Source organism: Pongo abelii, chromosome 1 (genome assembly GCF_028885655.2).
Source record: "Pongo abelii isolate AG06213 chromosome 1, NHGRI_mPonAbe1-v2.0_pri, whole genome shotgun sequence".
In the NCBI taxonomy this organism is placed as follows: domain Eukaryota; kingdom Metazoa; phylum Chordata; class Mammalia; order Primates; family Hominidae; genus Pongo; species Pongo abelii.
In genome coordinates, this window is record NC_071985.2 from 1482627 (window position 1) to 1503919 (window position 21293).

Below are 21293 nucleotides of genomic sequence, written 5' to 3' on the forward strand. Positions count from 1 at the left end.
CCATTCCACTCAATATATCTTTACCTGCTACTGGGATGGGGCTACATCAGGAGGCTGGTGTTCAGCCAGGAAAGTCCTGTGTAGGTTACTGTGTCCTACCTCTCCCCGCGTTCACTGTGCATGTGTCTTCCCAGTAGCCAAGGCTCTCTCATCTCACCTCCTACAGGAGACCTCTCAAACAGCAACACTAGATGGCAACGTCAGCCTTCCATACAGCTGCCAAAAATCATGTGTTTGGAAGGTTTTATTTAGCATTTTAAACTGGCATTGGTGTAGTAAGTCAAAATAGGAATCTCTTAAGAAGTAGCAGAAAATAGAATATCTCCAATTTTCTTGAATATCAGCTGTTAACCTTTATTGATTAAAAAAAACTTGCATACAGTTTGAAAAAAAACCTTAGTTTCTAATTTTACATACGAAAAAATTAATTTCCAACCACACTGTGGTGACTGACTTACTCAAGGTCAAATAACTAGTAGCCACTGGCTGCCCAAACTGGAACCAGCTCTCACCAATCATCTTATCTCTTACCCTTCCCATTACATTAAATGAAATGGAACTGATACCATTGAGGTGGAGGATAATTAGTAAAGAGTTTCAAACTATGGTTTTTCAGGCTCCAAGTTAACATTTTAAGTTTGTTTTTTTTTTTAAATAATAAAATTGTGTTTTTACTGCATGGGATTCTGTCATTTCTAGAACTTTGAAAACAGATATTTCTAGCTAAAATGAAAGAGAATTTTTGCATTTGGAGTTTAACACAACACCTTCTATAGTATTGATGTTTACAGTGTGTTCCTTGATTCAGTATTTCCCTTTCCTGGAGGAGTGAATGAAGTCCATTTGGTTCACAGGGCAATCTGTGGCAGAAAAGGGATATGAATTATCTTTTCTTACTTCAAGACTTACGTGAAGCTTTTTAATACACAATTTAGCACCCTAAAAGTGGTGGTGTTTACATTCCCTCTTATTTTCATGATTTTTTAAAAATACATGTGAAATTTATTCCCAAGTAAAGAAACTACTTTTCACAGTAGGATTTTTTTTGTAATACATGCTTGTTTTCAATTATAGTAAGCTATGAATTTATTATCATTTGAACTTGTAGATACATACCTAAAGTATCGTTAGTGTTCAAACAAGATTAATGAGAATATATTTTCTTTTGAAATTTCCTTTAACACTTTCATTAATGAATACAAATTAAAAATAAATGGAAAAGGAAATAATTGGAGGTCTCTTATTAATGAACCATGACCAGTTGACTTAATTTACTAAAGCATGATGATAATGAAGCCATATTTTTACTCAGATAACAAATATTGCTAAACTTCTTCATCTCTCTGGCATTTGTGTTTTAACCATGAATTTGTGTGTATGTGTTTGCGTAGCTTTTTTTCTGGAAGTATCTACAACTCTTTGTATGTGCATTTCTTTGTGTCTGCTTATAAACAGGTTGAGATTCACAGAAAATAACTCAAATTCGGCATCAACAATTTTAATATAAAGTCAGCCCTCCTATCCATGGGTTCCACATCTGTGGATTCAATCAACCTTGAATGGAAAATATTCAGGAAAAAAATTCCACCAAGTTCCAAAAGCAAAACTTGAATTTGCTGTGCATCAAGTGCTACATTGAATCCACACAAATGAAGTGGTGGAGAGGCATTATATCAAGTATTATAAGTAATGTAGAGATAATTTAAATTTTGTGTGAGGATGTGCATAGATTATATACAAGACGACACCATTTTATATAAGGGACTTGAGCATTCACGGACTTTGGTATCGCAGGGAGTCCTGGGACCAATCCCCCGTAGATACTGAGGGATGAGTGCAGTATTGTAATCATTAGTGACTTTTCCTAATTCGTGTGAGGTCTGCGGCTCGGTATTTGAATACATGCATTTGCATCTGTGCCCATTTGCTTGAGTTTGGGTATCTGTGGGAGAGCTTGAAAAGGAAATATTAAAAATTCCCATTGTGTAACACAAAATCCTTAGGATCAAAATCCCATATACATGTTTAGAACCTACCAGAAGTCCTAGAAATAGTTTGGTCCTTGAACAGTAATTAACAGCAATAATGAGGCGGATGAAAAGGCAGTTAGAGAGCTAGCTGACACCTGGCCCTGAGGTTGGGCCCCAACTCTCTCAGTAGCCACAAAACATGGGCAAGTTACCTATAATCTCCAGGCCAGCAAGTCTCAAAGTGTGGTCTGAGGACCAGCCCCATGAGCATTGCCTGAAAATTTCTTAGAGTTTCATGTTCTGGGACCCCACTCGAAAGCAGCTGAATCAGACACTCTGGGATGGGGTCCAGCAATTTGTGTTTTCATGGACCCTCTAAGTGGCGCCCAGGCACAGCAAGTTTGAGAACCACTGACATAGGCCCACATCTCCTCACACTCAAAAAAGTTCTCTTTAGGTAGACTGTAATGTTTCAGTAATATTCTTGTGGTACTATGACATGAAGAAATGTTTAAGATGGAACCATTAGACAGGTGTTGCACAATTTTATTCTCCATATGGGATTTCTGTGCGGTTTTGTATGAGGAATTAGGTGTATTTTATTGCCAACTGTAAAATCAAAAACCCCTGTAGAAGTCTCAATGGGCATGTTAATGATATCATTTAATAGACTGAGCTATGAATTCTTCTACCTATATTCTTATCTTGAGATGTTCCTGAAGAAAGGAAGATTTTGAAGCAACTCACCTGCATCACCTCATACCTGTTCCTGGAGAACCTGCTTAGTTGGGAGGGAGGGTGATTGTAAGCTAACAGGAACCACAGGACACCACATCGCCAGAGACAGGAGATGCTGAAGCACTTTAGCTAAATTGTCCAATAATTTGTGTTTGTTTTGGTGTAAAGGGCTTGGAAACAAACTTCGGCTTCAATCCAAATTTTGCATCTTAATAACTTTATAATTTTGACAAATTATCTAACCTCCATAAGCTTCCGTTTTTTTATCCATAAAGTGGAAACACAATATAACTTAATTTAAAGGATTGTTGTAATGATGAAATGACAAACAACTGCATATAAAATATTTGACAGTGTTCACACATAGTGAGAATTCCATAGCTAATAGCTATAAATTACAGCTAAATTCTTGTGTGGTGAAGTCTGAGAAAATCTTGAGAATATGAAAGGGGACAGATACGGGCTAAGCTGTGGATTCTCCTGTACAGTGGTCAGTGGAAAGAACCTGGTCTTAAAGCCAGTTTGAAGAGGTCATCAGCCGTGGTACCTGGGAACAAAACTGGAACATCGTTTTCTTTTGTGACTCTTTTTTTTAAGAGAGAGGGTCTCGCCATGTTGCCCAGGTTGGTCTCGGACTCCTGGGCTCAAGCAATCCTCCTGCCTCGGCCTCCCAAACTTCTGGGATTACAGGCATGAGCCACCATGCCCAGCCCTTTTGTCACTTTTTTTTTTTTTTTTTTGAGACGAAGTTTTGCTCTGTTGCCCAGGCTGGAGTGCAGCGGCACAATCTCAGCTCACTGCAACCTCCACCTCCCAAGTTCAAGCAATTCTCCTGCCTCAGTCTCCTGAGTTAGCTGTGATTGCAGGCATGTGCCACCACGCCCAGCTAACTTTTTGTATTTTTAGTAGAGATGGGTTTTCGCTATGTTGGCCAGGCTGGTCTCTAACTCCTGACCTCAGGTGATCCACCCACCTCAGCCTCCCGAAGTGCTGTTCTTGTCTGTTCTTACAGTTGTGCACCACCATGCTTGGCCTCCCTTTCTGACTCTTAAGAAGATCATTAACACTGATTTTGTGGAGTGACTGATTATCATATTATATTTTATATGTTCTTGCCTTTGTAATATCACTCCTCCTATGTTCTCCTAAGCCTATCTGCCAACCGCTCCTCCATTCTTTTTTCATTCACTATTTTAGGTATTCCAGAAGAAAATGGGTAAAGAAACAGAGCTAGTATGTGTTTGAAGGCATTTATTTTAACATTTTCATTACAGTATATCATGCATAGAGAAATGTGCTTAGATCAAAAAGTGAGCACAACCATCTAACCACCATTCAGGTTAAAAAAAAAGAAAACAACACCCAAAGTCCTCTCATAACCTTTCTCGGTCATCCTACTCAAACCCTATCTGCTCAATAACACTATAGATTAGTTTTCTTTTCTGTTGAAATTTACATAAGTGAAATCAAATGGCAGGTATATTTTTATTTCTGGATTATTCTGTTCAATGCTGCTCTTATTCATTTCATTGTGGATAATATCCATGATATGAATACATCCAACCTTATTTGTTCATTTTACTGTGGACAGATATTGGATCATTTTCTGTTTCGGGCTGATACAAATAAGACTGCTGTGAGCATTATTGTAGGTGTTTTTTTGTGCAGACAGGCACTCATACCTGTTAAATGTCTGTCCAGAAGTAAAATCATGACCTTAGGAAATGCACATGTTCACATTTAATGAAAAAAAAATGCCCAATAGTTTTCTAAAATGTGGTAACAATTATACTCCCACTAATAGTGAATGGCGTTCTTGGCTCCATTTCTCCATCATGTGGTATTGTCAAGTTTTAAATTTCAGGCCTCAGGCATGTTAGTAATCCTTCTATGTGTTTTCATTTGCAATTCACTGACTAATAATAAGTTGGGAATCTTCTCATAAATTCATTGACTATTTAGATAGCCTATTTTAAAAAATGTCTTTTTAAGTAGCGTGTTTTTCTATTGGATTCTTACCTTTTTTCCTATGTATTTAAACAAATTTTTCATGTATCTTGGCTATGAAACCTTTATCAGTTATGTGTAATACAAATATCTTTTTTTTCAAATCATGGGCTTGCTTTTCCCTGCTCTTACTCTTGTCTTTTGATACAGTACTTAATTTTAATGCAGTCCTATTTACTGATGGTTTCCTTTATAAATACTGCTTTTGGTGTTTTGTTTCACAAATTATTCTACATCTTTTCTAGCTTCATATTGTCTCTTAAAAATATGGCTCCCAGCTTACTGGGTCCTCACTTGGTATGCCTGCCAGGGTTAGGGCTGGGGGATAGCTAGGGGCTCAGCCAGTGTGTTTCCAAGAACAGAACATGAGGGAGCATCTGGAGGGTCTCAGCCAACATGACCAGTGCCAAAGACATGGCACAGGTTGCCAAAGATAAGTTATATACTGACAGATTGAGAAAATAGGTAAATATATTGAGGTTACTGGAGGCCTAGTTTTTCACTATTGGAAAGGGAGATTCCATATAAGGAAAGAGGAAGACTACAATACATCCTATGGTATTGAATTGTAATTGGAAATATCAGTATATATTCATTATTTTAAAATACAGAGGGCTGGGCGTGGTGGTGCACACCTGTAATCCCAGCATTTTGGGAGGCCAAGGCGGGCGGATCACCTGGGGTCAGAAGTTTGAGACCAGCCTGGCCAACATGCTGAAACCCCGTCTGTACTAAAAATACAAAAATTAGCTGGACATGGTGGCAGGCGCCTATAATCCTAGCTACTTGGGAGGCTGAGGCAGGAGAATCGCTTGAACCCAGGAGGTGGAGGTTGCAGTGAGCTGAGATCACGCCATTGCACTCCAGCCTGGGGTACAAGAGCGAGACTTCGTCTCAAAAAAAAAAATACACATGGAGATTTATATAGATATAGAAGTGTGTGTGTGTGTGTGTGTGTGTGTGTGTGTTCATACATGCATATTTCCTAGCTCTCAGCTGAGAACACCTAAAAACGGTAACACTGCAGTAGCACTGAGCATTCCCAACACCCATTATTTAGTTGCTAAATCCCTTCTCCAATAAAAAGAAGTTCTTGGGAGAAACAGTTGTGGATTCAGGCCTGGAGCAAGAGGTGATGAAGGAAGAATAACAGGTCCATCATCTGGACACAGGAACCAGATTGAACAAGTTCTGCTAATAAAATATTGGAAAAATTTTGAGTCTCAAAATAGTGTAAGAGATTATAATTCATTTATACTATACTCTTGTTTTTCTCATAACTCCTCCCATTGTATGAAATTATCTTTTGAACCTACTTGTTTGCTTACTAGTTACAAGTCTCCCCAACCCAGGATATAAACTAAGTGAGAACAGGCACCTCACCCATCACCTTTTCCATTATATCATCCTTGCCTAGAGTAGAGTTGCAGATAAATAGTTGACAGATGACGATGATGATACATAGATGATTGATAGATAATAGATAGATAGATGATGGATAGATAGGAGATAGGTAGTAGATGGTAGATGGTAGATGGATGGAGAGATGGAAAGAGAATGGCTGAATGAATGAACAAACAGAACTCCCTGAGATAATTAGGTGGAAAGCCATAGGGAATATTGATTTACTCTAATTGCCCATTGTGCATACCAAAATATTCACTTATATTAATATAGAGTTTATTAATATAGAGTCGATGCATAGCAGTATCTAGAGGAACTCATTTACATACAACTTAGGGAGCAATCACTTCTCAGTAAAACAGCCAGCCTCATACTTGATTAGAGAAAACAGAATTCATAAGACAGAGAATTTCTCCATTCCCATTCCAACTCTGCAGGCTCTCTGCAGCCTCGGTTGCTATGCTCCTTTGCCCTGTCTCAGTGGAAAGAGGGGCTCTCCTCCTGTCGAAGTCCACGCTATGTGCCATGGGCCTCCCTCCTCTCACATGCCTAGGACTCCCTTGTATGGGACATTCCTTCTTGTTGCTATTTCATATCCATCATCCGTTCCTACTGGTATTAGCAATCTCTTAAAAAAAACAAAAACCCTTCCTTTCAAATATCAGCATAAATTTACGGAAACTAAAATAATGTTGAGTTGCCAAAAAATATTACAAATCATTGAGAATATAAAACTAGAACTAATATATGTGGGGAGATTAGCATAAAATGAGGATGGAGAATACATTAATTCAATAAATGATGTTTTTAAAATGGCAAGTCACATGAAATAAAACAAACCTATCATTTTACACTTAAAACTACAACAAAACTTAAATGTGTCAGTGCTTTAAAGGCAGAAAAATAAATCCATAGTGTCACCATAAGAAAGATATCTATTCTATAAGCAAACATTGCAGCATCAACATCCCTAAGATACAAGAGTTCTTACATAAAAACATGTAAAAATGCACCTTCTAATGGGTTGAATTGTGTCTCCCTCAATTTTTTATATTGAAATCCTAACCTCCAGGAACAGAGAATGTGACTATATTTGAAGATAGGGTCTTTAAAGAAGAAATTAAGTCACAATGAGGCTATTAGGGAGGGCTCTAAACCCTAAAATTCACCAATATGACTGGTGTTCTTATAAGAAGAGATTGGGAGAAAAAGGGAAGTCTTCAGTAAGAAAACAGATTACGTGGTCCCAGCCCTTGCTCCCCAACAAGAACAATGATTTAACTACTCCCAGATAAAAATAACTCTGGGAGAGCTCCAGGGTACAAATAGCAAGATTCAGCAGCCCACTGAAGCAGGAAAACTGAGGATGGCCGTATAGAAAGCGCTGGAAGCATTGGACCTGTGTTAACCTGTTCCCCAGCCCAGCACAGCTCAGGGCCAAGAGGGATCTCCTTGGCAGCAATCTCCCTCCAAAGGGAAAAAGTGAGGCAGGAGGACCTCAGCAGTCCTCGTTTCTGCCCGCACACATGCACCCTTCACCACGGAGCACCACCGCCATCTTTGCTGCCGCTAACACTATCGGACGGAGCGATCCAAAGTCCACAGTGCTGCATCCACCTGGGAGCGGGAGCCGCTGCTGAGCTCCGTCTAAACTGGAGCAGCTGCACCCTGCTGTGGCTCAACCTCTGTTCTCATGCTCAAGGCAGTCGGATCACTTGAGGCCAGGAGTTTGAGACCAGCCTGGCCAACATAGTGAAACTCGTCACTAATAAAAGTACAAAAAGTAGCCCAGTACGGTGGTGCATGCCTGGAATCCCAGCTACTCGGGAGGAGGCTGCGGAAGGAGAATGGCATGAGTCTGGGAGGCAGGGGCTGCAGTGAGCTGAGATCATTCCACTGCGCTCCAGCCTGGGCAACAGAGGGAGACTCTGTCTTCAAATAAAAAAAAGAGAAAAGAAAAGAAAAAAGTAAATACATTATTCTTTTGTTGCAAGGATTCTGACTTCATTGTCAAAATGACATTTTATTAACAGCTTTCTTTCCTTTTGTCTCCCTCAAGCAACCTCTTTGTAACCTCTGCTATTTTTCCCACCTTTTCTTGCTTAAAGTTGTCATAATTGATACTGCCATAGGAACCCAGGCTCCTCTATATATAAAATGTAAGTCTTCTGCAATCTCTACAACCAACCATCTCGACTTGAACCACAAAATGCCAAAAAGGTGGTAGAGACCTGCAGGCCGAGGAACGGAACGGCCTCTTTTGTGAATCAAATCAGGTGAGTATAAAATGAGATTGGTGGAGAGTTTTTAGATGTGGGAGTGAAATAACTCAGAATCAGAAAGTCAAATACCACATGTTCTCACTTGTAAGTGGAGCTAAATAATGTGTACACATGGAGGAAGAGTGTGAAATAATAGACAGTGAATGGCCGGGCACGGTGGCTCACGCCTGTAATCCCAGCACTTTGGAAGGCCTTGTGGGCTGATCACGAGGTCAGGAGTTCAAGACCAGCCTGGTCAACATGATGAAACCCCATCTTCACTAAAAATACAAAAATTAGCCAGGCGTGGTGGTGAGCGCCTGTAGTCTCATCGGGAGGCTGAGGCAGGAGAATCGCTTGAACCCAGAATGCAGAGGTTGCGGTGAGCCAGGATCAGGCCACTGCACTCCAGTCTGGGGGACAGGAGTGAAAATCCGTCTCAATAAATAAATAAATAAATAAATAAAATAATAGACAGTGAAGCCTCAGAAGGGTGAAACAGGGATAAGGGATGAGAAATTACTTAATGGGTACAATGTACACTATTTGCATGATGGTTACAGCCAACACCTAGACTTTACCACTGTGCGATATATCCATGTAACAAAACCGCATTTGTACCCCTTACATTTATACAAATAAAAAACATGTATTTGTGACAGTTGTCTCTCCAAGCTGGCAGTGCATAAGCTCATCATCAGCTCCCCCATGGTGGGGAAAAGTCGTTGCAGCCAATAACTTGTTCATAAAGTAAAACTAAGCAGTTTCATCCTCTCTGAAGTTCTCTGAATGGTGGTGATAATAGTTAACACTGGAAGACTGGAACAAAACAATGGTTTTCGTTGTAGAAAAAGTACGGTTCAAGAAAAACTGTCCTGTGAAATACGGTATTTCACAAAGATACCATAAAGTTGCCCCCATGGCAAGAAAATAAATATCTATCCATCCAAAGAACTTCTCAATTTTCTACTGAAGTGATGTGTTTAATGTTTAAAGTATACTGCTTCACATGTAATTTTTTTCAAAAAGCCTGCTTATTTCAGTCAATTCAATAAAATGTCAGTAAAACTGATTATTTGACATTATGTTGGTAGATTTTTTAAACTTATAAAATATTTTGGATTTATAGATACATAGACAAAATAAGATAATAATGGATAGACTAACCACCACTCAGCTTTATGAAATTTTAACATCTGCATTACGTGTTCCAGATCTTTTATGAAATAAAACATAGGTATATTCAAAGATCCTGAGAACATATTATTTCCCTCTTTCCACAGAGGTAAAATAAATTTTATGTTTATCATTTTCAAACATGTATTCAAATTCATTTTAATTCATGTATTCAAAAATAATATAGTATTTTTGCACACTTTAAAACTTTACATAAATGGTATAATACTGATGTTATCATTCTGAACTTTTTTTGTTCTCTCAACATTTATAGGTATTTTTGGTTTTTTTAAACTTTTAGGTTCAGTGGTACATGTGCAGCTTTGTTATACAGGTAAATTGCATGTCACAGGGGTTTGGTGTACAGATTATTTTGTCATCCAGGTACTAAGTGTAGTGCCTGATAGGTAGGTTTTTTGATCCTCACCCTCTTCCTACCCTTCACCCTTAGGTAGGCCCTGGTGATCGTTGTTCCCTTCTTTGTGGCCACATGTACTCAAAGTTACCTTCCACTTATAAGTGAGAATATGCAGTATTTGGTTTCCTGTTCCTGTGTTGGTTTGCTTAGGATGATGACCTCCAGCTCCATCCATGTTATTGCAAAGGACATGATCTCATTCTTTTTGTGGCTATATAGTGTTCCATTGTCTATACGTACCACATTTAAAAACTCCAGTCTATGGATGATGGGCTTTTGAATGGATTCCATGTCTTTGCTATTGTGAATAGTTGTTGGGTCAGATGGTAGTTCTGAGTTCTTTGAGAAGTCACCAAACTGCTTTCCACAAGAGGTGAACTAATTTATATTCCCACCAGTCATGTATATGAGTTCCCTTTTCTCCACAACTTTGCCGGCATCTGTTATTTTTTTGACATTTTAATAATAGCTATTTTGACTGGTGTGAGATGGTATCTAATTGTGGTTTTGATTTGCATTTGTCTGATTTGGAGCTTTTTTTTTTTATTATTTTTTGAGATAGGGTCTCACTCTGTCACCCAGGCTGGAGTGCACTGGTTTGATCAGTGCAACCTCTGCCTCCACAGGCTCAGGTGATCCTCCCACCTCAACTTCCTGAGTAGCCACCATGCCTGGATAATTTTTATATTTTTTGTAGGGATGGAATCTCACTGAGGGAAGAGAGAGACCCTCTCATATTGTTTTATATTGTTTTATACTCAGTACCTATTTTAAGAAAAAAACAAAGAAGTGAAACCAAAGGCAGGCAACCCGGCGCCAGGCACCAGACCCAAAATCAGACCCGAAACTAGGCCTGGGCCTGCCTGGCCTAAACCTAGTAGTTAAAATTCCACCCCGACCTAGCAAATGATGTTATCTGTAGATCCCAGACATTGTATGGAAGGACATTGTGAAACCTCCCATTCTGTTCTGTTTCACTCTGACCACCAGTGCATGCAGCCCCTGTCACGTACCCCCTGCTTGCTCAAATCAATTACGACCCTTTCATGTAAAATCTTTAGTGTTGTGAGCCCTTAAAAGGGACAGAAATTGTGCACTCAGGGAGCTCAGATTTTAAGACAGTAGCTTGCCAATGCTCCCAGCTGAATAAAGCCCTTCCTTCTACAACTCGGTGTCTGAGAGGTTTTGTCCACAGCTTGTCCTGCTACATCACTGTGTTGCCCAGGCTGGTCTTGAACTTTTGGGCTCAAGTGATCCTCCCTCCTCAGCCTTCCAAAGTGCTAGGATTATACATGTGAGCCACTGTGCCCCATGTATGTTGAGCACTTTTTCATACACTCAATGGTCACATGTATGTCTTCTTTTGAAAAGTGTCTGTTCATGTCTTTTACCCACTTTTTAATGGGGTTGTTTTTTGTTTTTTGGGTTTTTTTTTTTTTTGGCTTGTAACTTTGTTTAAGGTCCTTATGGATTCTGTGTATTAGACCTTTTGTCATATACATAGTTTGCAAATATTTTCTCGCATTCTGTAGGCTGTCTGTTTACTCTGTTGGTAGAGTCTTTTGCTATGCAGAAGCTCTTATGTTTAATTAGATCTCATTTGTCAATTTTGCTCTTATTGCGAAAAGAGCAATAATTGTTTGGTGTCTTTTGGCATCTTTGCCATGAAATTTTTGCCAGGGTTTATGTCCAGAATGGTATTTTCTGGGTTATCTTCCAGGGATTTTGTAGTTTTAGGTTTTACATTTAAATCTTTAATCCATCTTGAGTTGATTTTTGTATATGGTGTAAGGAAGGGGTCTGGTTTCAATCTTCTGCATATGGCTAGCCAGTTATCCCAGCACCATTTTTGAATAGGGAATCGTTTCCCCATTGCTTGTTTTTGTCAGCATTGTCAAAGATCAGATGGTTGTAGGTTTGCAATGTTATTTCTGGGCTCTCTATTTTGTTCCTTTGGTTTCTTGTATCTGTTTTTGAACCAGTACCATGCTGTTTTGATGATTGTAGCCTTACAATATAGTTGTGATGCCTATGGCTTTGTACTTTTTGCTTAGGATTGCCTTTACTATTTAAGTTCTTTTTTGATTTCATATGAATTTTAAAATAGTTTCTTCTAATTCGATGAAGAATGTCATTGGTGGCTTGATAAGATTAGCATTAAATCTATAACTTACTTTGGACAGTGTGGTCATTTTAGCAGTTTTAATTCTTCCTACCAATGAGCATGGAATGTTGTTCCATTTGTTTATGTCTTCTCTGATTTCTTTGAGAGGTGTTTTGTAATTCTCATTGTAGAGCTCTTTCACTTCTTTGGTTAACTATATTCCTAGATATTTTATTCTTTTTAGGTTATTGCTTCACATGTAATTAACTATAAAATTTTGAACAAAAATTCCCCTGTGATGGATATCATTCTGTCCCTCTGCACATTCTTTAATAGGAAGCCTATGAAAACATGATGTGGCCAAAGAGTCTATTTTAATCCTGTTGTACAACAATTTTATTGTTTCAGGGTCTTGGCTTCAGCTCACTCAGGTATATTCCCTAAGACAAAGATTATTTTAAAGACAATAAATCAGAAGGAGCAGAAATCCCTCTAGAATGCTCCTTTTCACCTACTAAGCCCCTGAACTATTATCTACATGTAGTAGCTCAGGTCTCAGAGGAATCAAAAGAATAAACCTCAGGAGGTCCCCTCCAATGTCAGCAAGTTTTTTCTCTCTTGGCTGAATTTGGGTTAGTCCCGCCCATCTGGCCATTAAATTCCAGACCCCCTGAAGAGAATCGGCATCTCCTGACCTAGGTCTGAACATTCCTACTGCTGGCTCCTCACCTCTCTTCCTTCTTCAACCTCAAGGTAAAATGAGTGGAAGGGCCACTTAGGTTTAGGTTGGGTTTGAGCACAGGAATTAACACTCATTTCTGTTCTACTGAATTCCCAGAATGATGAAGGAGATTCTCTCACCTACCCAAAGAGCATGGACTACTCTAGGTAATGGGAGGTAAAAACGTGGGACCCCAAATAAAAGCATTAAGGAGACAGTCCTCTCAGACCTAATTATGACCCCCTTTCCAGAATCACCACAGTAGTTTTCAGGTCCTGGAACAGATTAAGACTGAGTGTATATATTTTTTAAAAGTCACTGGCTGGCCGGGCATGGTGGCTCAGGCCTGTAATCTCAGCACTTTGGGAGGTAGAGGCAGGTGGATCAGGAGGTCAGGAGATCGAGACCATCCTGGCTGAGACGGAGAAACCCCGTCTCTACTCAAAATACAAAAAATTAGCTGGGCGTGGTGGCGGGCACCTGTAGTCCCAGCTACTCTGGAGGCTGAGGCAGGAGAATGGCATGAACCTGGGAGGTGGATCTGGCAGTGAGCCGAGATCGCGCCACTGCACTCCAGCCTGGGTGACAGTGTGAGACTCCATCTCAAAAAAAAAAAAAAAACTCAGTGGCATAGGAAAAGCCAACAGCCAAAGAGACAAAGAATGATAATTATCCAAGCCCATATTGAGCCTCTAATAGGCATGAAGCATTGTACCAGGTATTATATTTAAAAATCAAGCAATAGAATAAAAAATTTCTGCCATCCTGTATTACACAGTAGTAAAGACAAATGGCTAAAGAAAAAGTCAAATTTGAACCAAGTCTAGAGTGTTGACTAGAATTGGGGGAAAAAAATGCGAAGAAGTTTGTATGGCAGGTGAAATAATGTATTTGCAAATGAATTGAGGCAGCAATGACTGTAAATGAGCTGTAAAAAGGTAGACAAGAACAGGCCAGCATGAGCATTTATTTGGGACAATAGTTGACAATAGAATTACAGAAGCCAATATTTTGATCAGTAACCCCGGAATCCATCTATTTACTTATGCATTTAGTAAATAGCTTCTACAGACCAAAACTAGGTCCTGAGGAGGCAAGGAGAATTTAAACATAGAACAAATGAGTAAAATGTTCCCATGGCAGAAAACGGGACCAGCAGGGGACTGTGATGACGCAAGAAAGCAAAGCAGAATTCGGAAACAAAGACAGGGACATCACAGAAGCTTTCATAGAAGGAAATGAGACTGATCCAAGTATTAAAGGATAAGTAGGACTCTAGCCAGTTAATGTGAGAGAAAGACAGAGAAACAAGCACGTGCAAAGAAACCAGCCTTGAGCGTGTGCTTCTCCCCACCCCCCCTTTTTTTTGGTCATTCTTTCATTTTTTTTAAAATTTATTATTACTATTAGTTTGGTTTAAGAAATCATAATTATATACATTTATGGGGTATAATTATGTGATGTTTTGATACATTTATACAATGTGGCATGATTAAGTCAGGCTAATAAGATATCCATCACCTCATCTACCTATGATTTTTTATGGTGCGACATTTGAAATGTACCCTCAGTCATTTTGAAATACGTGATACACTATTATTTACTATAGTCATTCTGCTGTGCAGTAGATCTCAAAGCCTCTTCCTCCTCTCTATCTAAAACTAGCATGTGCTTTTTAAACGTTGGAACAAGTGGTGAAGAGAATGAGGTTGGTGAGGAGGAGGCATGGGGTGACATAGAGGACAAGTCAGAGATGGCTCCGGGTATCACATATTGCTCTTTGGAGGGTCCGTATGGGCTTTAAGATAATTGAATGATAAAATGAGGATTGCAATTTCTGAAGGTTATTCAAGCAGGTAAGCATGAAGAATGGATTAGACTAGGTGTCTGTGGAAACAGGATATGTCAGTGATAGGTGAGAATTCTAACATGATGGCAACAAGGGGATGGCAACAGGCGTCCGTTTACCTCGCTCTTGAATTTCACGAAGTGCTCTTCTTTTTGCGCTATTCCCAAAAGTTGGTGGCCCAGCCAAAAGCAAATTACTTTCAATGGTGTTGCACAGAGAAAATCCTAATAAATCCTTCAAAGAGAGCGTTCTATAGCAAGTCTCCAGACTCCCTTCCCAAACACTCCAGTGTGTCAATTTAAAATCCAATTTGAAAAGGTTACCTCCCGTGAACCTAAAATAAAAGTTGAAAAATAAAAAGAAAGGAAAAAATAAGTTACGTAAACAAACAAAAAACAAGCAAACAACAACAAAAAAAACCAGAGGTGGTTTAACGGTATAGAATGCATAGCTTTACTAGATTTTTATATGAATGGTATTTTTACTATTGAAAACAATTCATTAGGTTTTCTCATAATTTCTCTATTGCTTTATTTATTTAAAATGTGTAATCAAAGAAAACTTTTCATAGAATCTTCTAAACTGAATGCAGAAAAAGAGAGAGAGAGAGAGAGAGATTGTCAGAATTGTATTGCACGTGCAATTTCCCAACCAGCTTTCCCCTATCCTGTAATGGAGCAATTGAATTTTAAAGCAACATCCTATTTAAGTTTTATCTTTTTTACTCAGAATCAGCTTCTTGATTGTTGGGGTGATGTGCATGAGTGGTCCCTGCCAGCTTTGCGTCATCATGGATTTGCATCTCTTTTATGAGGCAGTGGAGTGAAAGGGCCTGGCCTGTGGCCTGAGTGTCATCTCCAGCTGCGTCATGGTGGAGCTCCGCCCTGGCTTCTGGCCCGAGTGTCATCTCCAGCTGTGTCATGGTGGAGCTCCGCCCTGGCTTCTGGCCTGAGTGTCATCTCCAGCTGTGTCATGGTGGAGCTCCGCCCTGGCTTCTGGCCCGAGTGTCATCTCCAGCTGTGTCATGGTGGAGCTCCGCCCTGGCTTCTGGCCCGAGTGTCATCTCCAGCTATGTCATGGTGGAGCTCCGCCCTGGCTTCTGGCCCGAGTGTCATCTCCAGCTGTGTCATGGTGGAGCTCCGCCCTGGCTTCTGGCCCGAGTGTCATCTCCAGCTGTGTCATGGTGGAGCTCTGTCCTGGCTTCTGGCCTGAGTGTTGTCTCCAGCTGTGTCGTGGGGGAGCTTCTCCCTGACTTCTGGCCTGAGTGTCGTCTCCAGCTGTGTCATGGTGGAGCTCTGCTTTCTCTTGCAAACTTCCTAATCTCTCTGTGCTTCAGTTTCCTCTACACCGACTATGTATATTTCCCATTTATTTAGCACCAAGTTAAAGTGCAAATAATGTATAAACTGTGATAATTCTTGTTCTAGAAGTGGGAAAATAGAGGCTCAGCTGGAAGCTAACTAAATTGCACAGGGCTCAACAACTGTTAAAATGTAGGTGGTAGTATTTGGAACATGGCAACATAATTTCTGCTTTTCCCACACTGATTCTTGCATGCTGATATGGTTTTGCTTGTTTTCTGTTTATTATTTACAAAAAATAATCATTTTTAGAATGAAGAAATAATCAGTTTCAGCATGCCTTCTATTCCCATATATTAAAGCATTCAATCGTCTCCAAATCCTAGGAGGTGAATGTTATTTCTTGCATTTTTGAGCAAGAAGGCTGAGGCTCAAAGTGCTGATACTTCTTGCCCTAAGTATGTAGTGTGTCTGTGACACAGATCCAGAGATATATACTCTGGATACAAACACTGTGCTCATCCCCCTAAACCAGATGCCCCAACCATGTCCATGGTGCCCACAACATCCAAAGCCACATCCTGCAAATCATGCTGTTTTTCATGTTTGTTTGGAGTTACCTACATTTGCTATTACTGCTCACACTTTCTCAAAATGCTTATAAAATTACAAGATTATGTATTTAGTTTCTCCTCTAGGTCTCCCCAGAGTTTATCACAAACTTAGTCAGTGTTTAATTCCAGGATTCTGCTTTCACCCACCACCACGCCCAGCTAGTTTTGTTTGTTTGTTTATTTGTTTTTGTATTTTTAGTAGAGATGGGGTTTCACCATGTTGGCCAGTTTGGTCTCGAACTCCTGACCTCTTGTGATCCGCCCACTTCAGCCTCCCAAAGTGCTGGGATTACAAGCGTGAGCCATTGCACCCGGCTGATACTTTTTCTGATAGGAATTTTCCATGACTATAAACATTTACAAGTTAATTGAAGATATTGTGCTGTAATATCTATGAATCTAAAGAATTAAACACATGTTCAATGCAAGGTGCTTGTTCCTAATTGCTTGACAATATAGTGCTGAAATGCTCTTGTAGAACTCATTTTTCTTTTTTTTGTTTTTTGTTTTTTGTTTTTGTTTTTTTGAGACGGAGTCTCGCTCTGTCACCCAGGCTGGAGTGCAGTGGCGCGATCTCGGCTCACTGCAAGCTCTGTTTCCCGGGTTCACGCCATTCTCCTGCCTCAGCCTCCCAAGTAGCTGGGACTACAGGTGCCCACCAGCATGCCTGGCTAATTTTTTTGTATTTTTTAGTAGAGGCGGGTTTCACTGGGTTAGCCAGGATGGTCTCCTTCTCCTGACCTCCTGATCCGCCCGCCTCGGCCTCCCAAAGTGCTGGGATTACAGGCATGAGCCACCACGCCCAGCCCGAACTCACTTTTCTAAATAAGATTATAGTTAGCAATTATTCTACTTCTTCCGTGTGTGTTTTTATTTCCCCAGTAAAAAAATGATAATTTTTGTAGCATTTTCTAAAAACTTAACTCATAGTTTTAGTTTTTTCAGCCTTAAGAAATTATGTTTCCAAATTCATGCTGTTTGTTTTCTGAAACTAGTTCATATGTTCCCATGGGTGAGATTAAAAGTTCTTCAAAATGTGGAACAAATGAAAACATTTGCTGTGTATCCAGACTTTATGTTACATAATGATTTGTTTTTTAATGAAATGAAAAGGATAGAAGAATGAATGAGGTAGAGAGAGACAATATAATGAAGGTGATGCATTCGCCTGGTTGGGCTGCCGTAACAAATTACCACCAAGGTGTAAAAAATAGACATTTATTTTCTCACAGTTCTGGAGGCCGAAAAGTCCAGGATGAAGTTTCTGTCAGGATTTGGTTTCTGGTGAGGACTCTCTTCCTGGCTTGCAAAAGACTGCCTTTTCTCTGTGTCCTCACGTGGTGGGGAGAGAGAAAGAATATGAAAGAGAGAGAGGGAGACAGAAACACAGAGCGTGTGAGCAAGTGAGAGAGAGCACTTCCTCTTCTAATAAGGCCACAGTCCTATTGAATTAGGGTGCCACCTTCATTTTCTCATTCAACATTAATTACCTACCAAAGATCCTGTCTCCAGATGCAGTCACACTGGGGGTTAGCGCTTCAGCATATGAATTTTGGGAGCCACAATTCAGTCCATAGTAGATGACAATGGAGTGTGAAGATAAAATCAACCTGCTAGTTGTGTCAGACTGACTTCTGGGTGGAAAGCCGGAGTACCATGGGGAGTACCATACAATAAGGACAATAGTAGTACTGCTGTCAAGTAGTGACACTGAGCATTGTTATAAAATGTCTAGGAACAGATGTTCTTTGTTCATGCAAGCTTTGCTTCTAAGCATGGAACTTAAAAGTTAATTCTTCAGGAAATTGTGCTAATTAAGGTCCACAATACATTTATTCTCCACAGAAGTTTAAGATGTAAGGAAATTCCCAAAGTCAAGGTTATATTTACTTAATCAGCCAGTTTTTAGATATACATATATATGTTTAAATATATAATTATGTTACAATAATATATAAACATATATATTTAAGCATATATATGTGTTTATATATATTATTTAAACATAATTTAAAAGCCAAAGGGTGGTGAAATTATATGGAATAAAATTATTATACATCTCAGTTAAAATTCTATTTGGAACCATATCCACAAAGTTGAATCGCATTTAATGGCAAATCTTGAGAAAACTGTCAACACAAAAGCCTTCGAGTAGGAAGAGGATTTGGTGAATGATTTCCTTTTGTTTAGAAAGAAAAAAGGTATATTTAGAGAATGGCTACATCAAACTATTGAATTGTTCAGCTATTTATTCTAATTTCATATCTTATAGTAATCTCTACATGATAAATTATGAATATTTTTTGATGCAATACAGAGGATTTCATATATATTTCCTAAAACTAGACTCTGAGTGTTAGCAATGTGAAGGTGTATTTGTTAGAGCACTGAGAAAAATTGCTCATTAAAAGTTATACATGATGTTTTTCATAGTTGAAAATGCTTACAACTTCGTAATAGTCTCATCAATCTTGTTGTAATTAATACTGCAGGTATATAAAAACTGAGTGGATTCTACATTTTTTTAATGGGGTTGGCATCCACACATAACTGTGTGACCTAACAGTATAAGGGCAAAAATGCAAATTTGTTATATCCAAATAAAACCTGTGGCTAGAAGAATGAAGAACTGGGACAAGAAATATGTAGTGGCTTTTGCTAGTTTTCACATTCTTCAAAATATTGAAGTCTCAAGCTTGTGTAGGAGTACTGAGCCTAAAACTGCAATTAAAAGATTATTTCAAGTTGTAACTAATGACAATCACTCTGATTTTGAAATCTAGAAAGAAAATCTGCCCATCTGTCTCAGAATCTCTCTCTCTTACAATCAATCTTACTCATCCTATTTCAAAAAAACAAAAAAAGGCCATGAGTCTTTCTAAAAGACATTAGTTTGATAAACACCCATAAAACTGATACTTCAGTTGTTATGAGTTATTATGTGACAACTCCTCATCATGACCCATCCTGGTAAAATTTTGCAATATAAAATGAGATGAGAAATATGAGCACACTAATAATGGAAATGTATCTGATCAGTGTGGTACTCAGCATTTTAAAACTATACCACAACAGTAACTGCCTCTCTGGCCTAGTTGGGAGATAATTTCATAACTTTGGAGGGTGGAACAAAGGTGATTTCCCCAAGCACAGTAAATGAGTCAGGGGAAATGAGCTGTCTTCACAATTAAGTGGTGGTGGGCTGAGGATGGGTGGAAAGCCAGGGTACCATGGGGAGTACCACACAATAATGACAATGGTAGTGCTGCTGTGAAGTAGTGGCACAGATTATTGTTATAAAATGTCTGGCAGCAGGCGTTCTTTTTTCATGCACACTTTGCTTCTAAACATAGAACTTAAAAATTACTTCTTTAGGAAATCGTGCTAATTAAGGTCCACAATACATTTAGTCTCCACAGAAGTTTAGGAATTAAAGAAATTTCACAGCCGAGTGCGGTGGCTCACGCCTGTAATCCCAGCACTTTGGGAGGCCGAGACTGGCAGATCACAAGGTCAGGAGTTCGAAACCAGCCTGACCAACATGGTGAAACCCCATCTCTACTAAAAATACAAAAATTAGCCAGGCGTGGTGATGCGTGCCTGTAATCCCAGCTACTCAGGAGGCTGAGGCAGGAGAATCATTTAAACCTAGGAGGCAGAGGCTGCAGTGAGCCAAGATTGCACCACTGCACTTCCAGCCTGGGTGACAGAGCAAGACTCCATCTCAAAAAAAAAAAGAAATTCCTTACTTCTTGAGATATTGATAGGTCATTCAAGAGGAAATCTCCTCTAAGTGGTAGAAATTTTGAATGGAAATAAAATTATACATCTTAAATATCCCCAGCCTACAAATAAGAAATAGCACAATTTTGGAAAGAATGGGGAGGGACACAAAGAAAAACAAAAGAGAAGGAAAGGAAGGGAAGATGAAATGCAGAAGAGAGAAGGAAAAGTATAAGGAGAGAAGACCATAGAGCAATGCTTCTTAGTTACCTTCAGGAAAGGTTAAAGGAACACTTTTTTACTGTGAAGTGGAAGAAAAGTGATTGTGAAGAGGGAGTGGGGAAGGAGAAGTAACCCGCGAAAGTTGAAGCAAAGCATCTATAGTATCTCTCAAACGTGATTTTTCGGTTTCCTTGTAATACTTTTCCTGCAGCATTTGGGAATTTCAGAAATTATTTTACTTTAGGATGAAAGATGACAGAGGATAGTAGCCAACTCGTTTCTGATCTTAAAACTTGGCCGGGTGCGGGGGGAATGGAAATAGGTTCTTACTAAGCAAGTCTTGCCAGTACTGTGTGCCCTGAATATCTGACATATTCCCCAGGGCAGAATGAGGAAGAAGAGGCTGCAGAGGCAGCAACACACGGGATTTCAACAGAATCAGATAATTGAAATTGCAGAGTAACCAAAGAGCCCTGAGTAAAACCGGTAAACCATGAAGATGTGAAATGGCAGCTCATTTCACACTGAAATCACTGCCATGTCAAGAAAATTCACTAGGATTTCACCACTGTATAGCTTGGGGAGGAAAGAGTCCCGCCACTATAAAAGGTGAGTACAGCCCGGGCGCGGTGGTTCACGCCCATAATCCCAGCACTTTGGGAGGCCGAGGTGGGTGGGTCACGAGGTCAGGAGTTCAAGACCACCAGCCTGGCCAACATGGTAAAACCCTGTCTCTACTAAAAATACAAAAATTAGCTGGGCATGGTTGCGGTAGCCTGTAATCC

The 21293-nt window shown here is 39.5% G+C and overlaps 1 long non-coding RNA gene across 2 annotated transcripts in view; it reads left to right on the top strand.

The window, feature by feature from the left end:
• The window catches only part of LOC129060750 (uncharacterized), a 46702-nt gene that overhangs the window by 19977 nt on the left and 5432 nt on the right, over positions 1-21293 (top strand). For both annotated transcript variants that reach the window (XR_008527634.2, XR_008527636.2), the window contains exon 3: positions 20891-21117. This is a non-coding gene — a long non-coding RNA (uncharacterized LOC129060750). The remainder of the gene's footprint in view (positions 1-20890; positions 21118-21293) is intronic.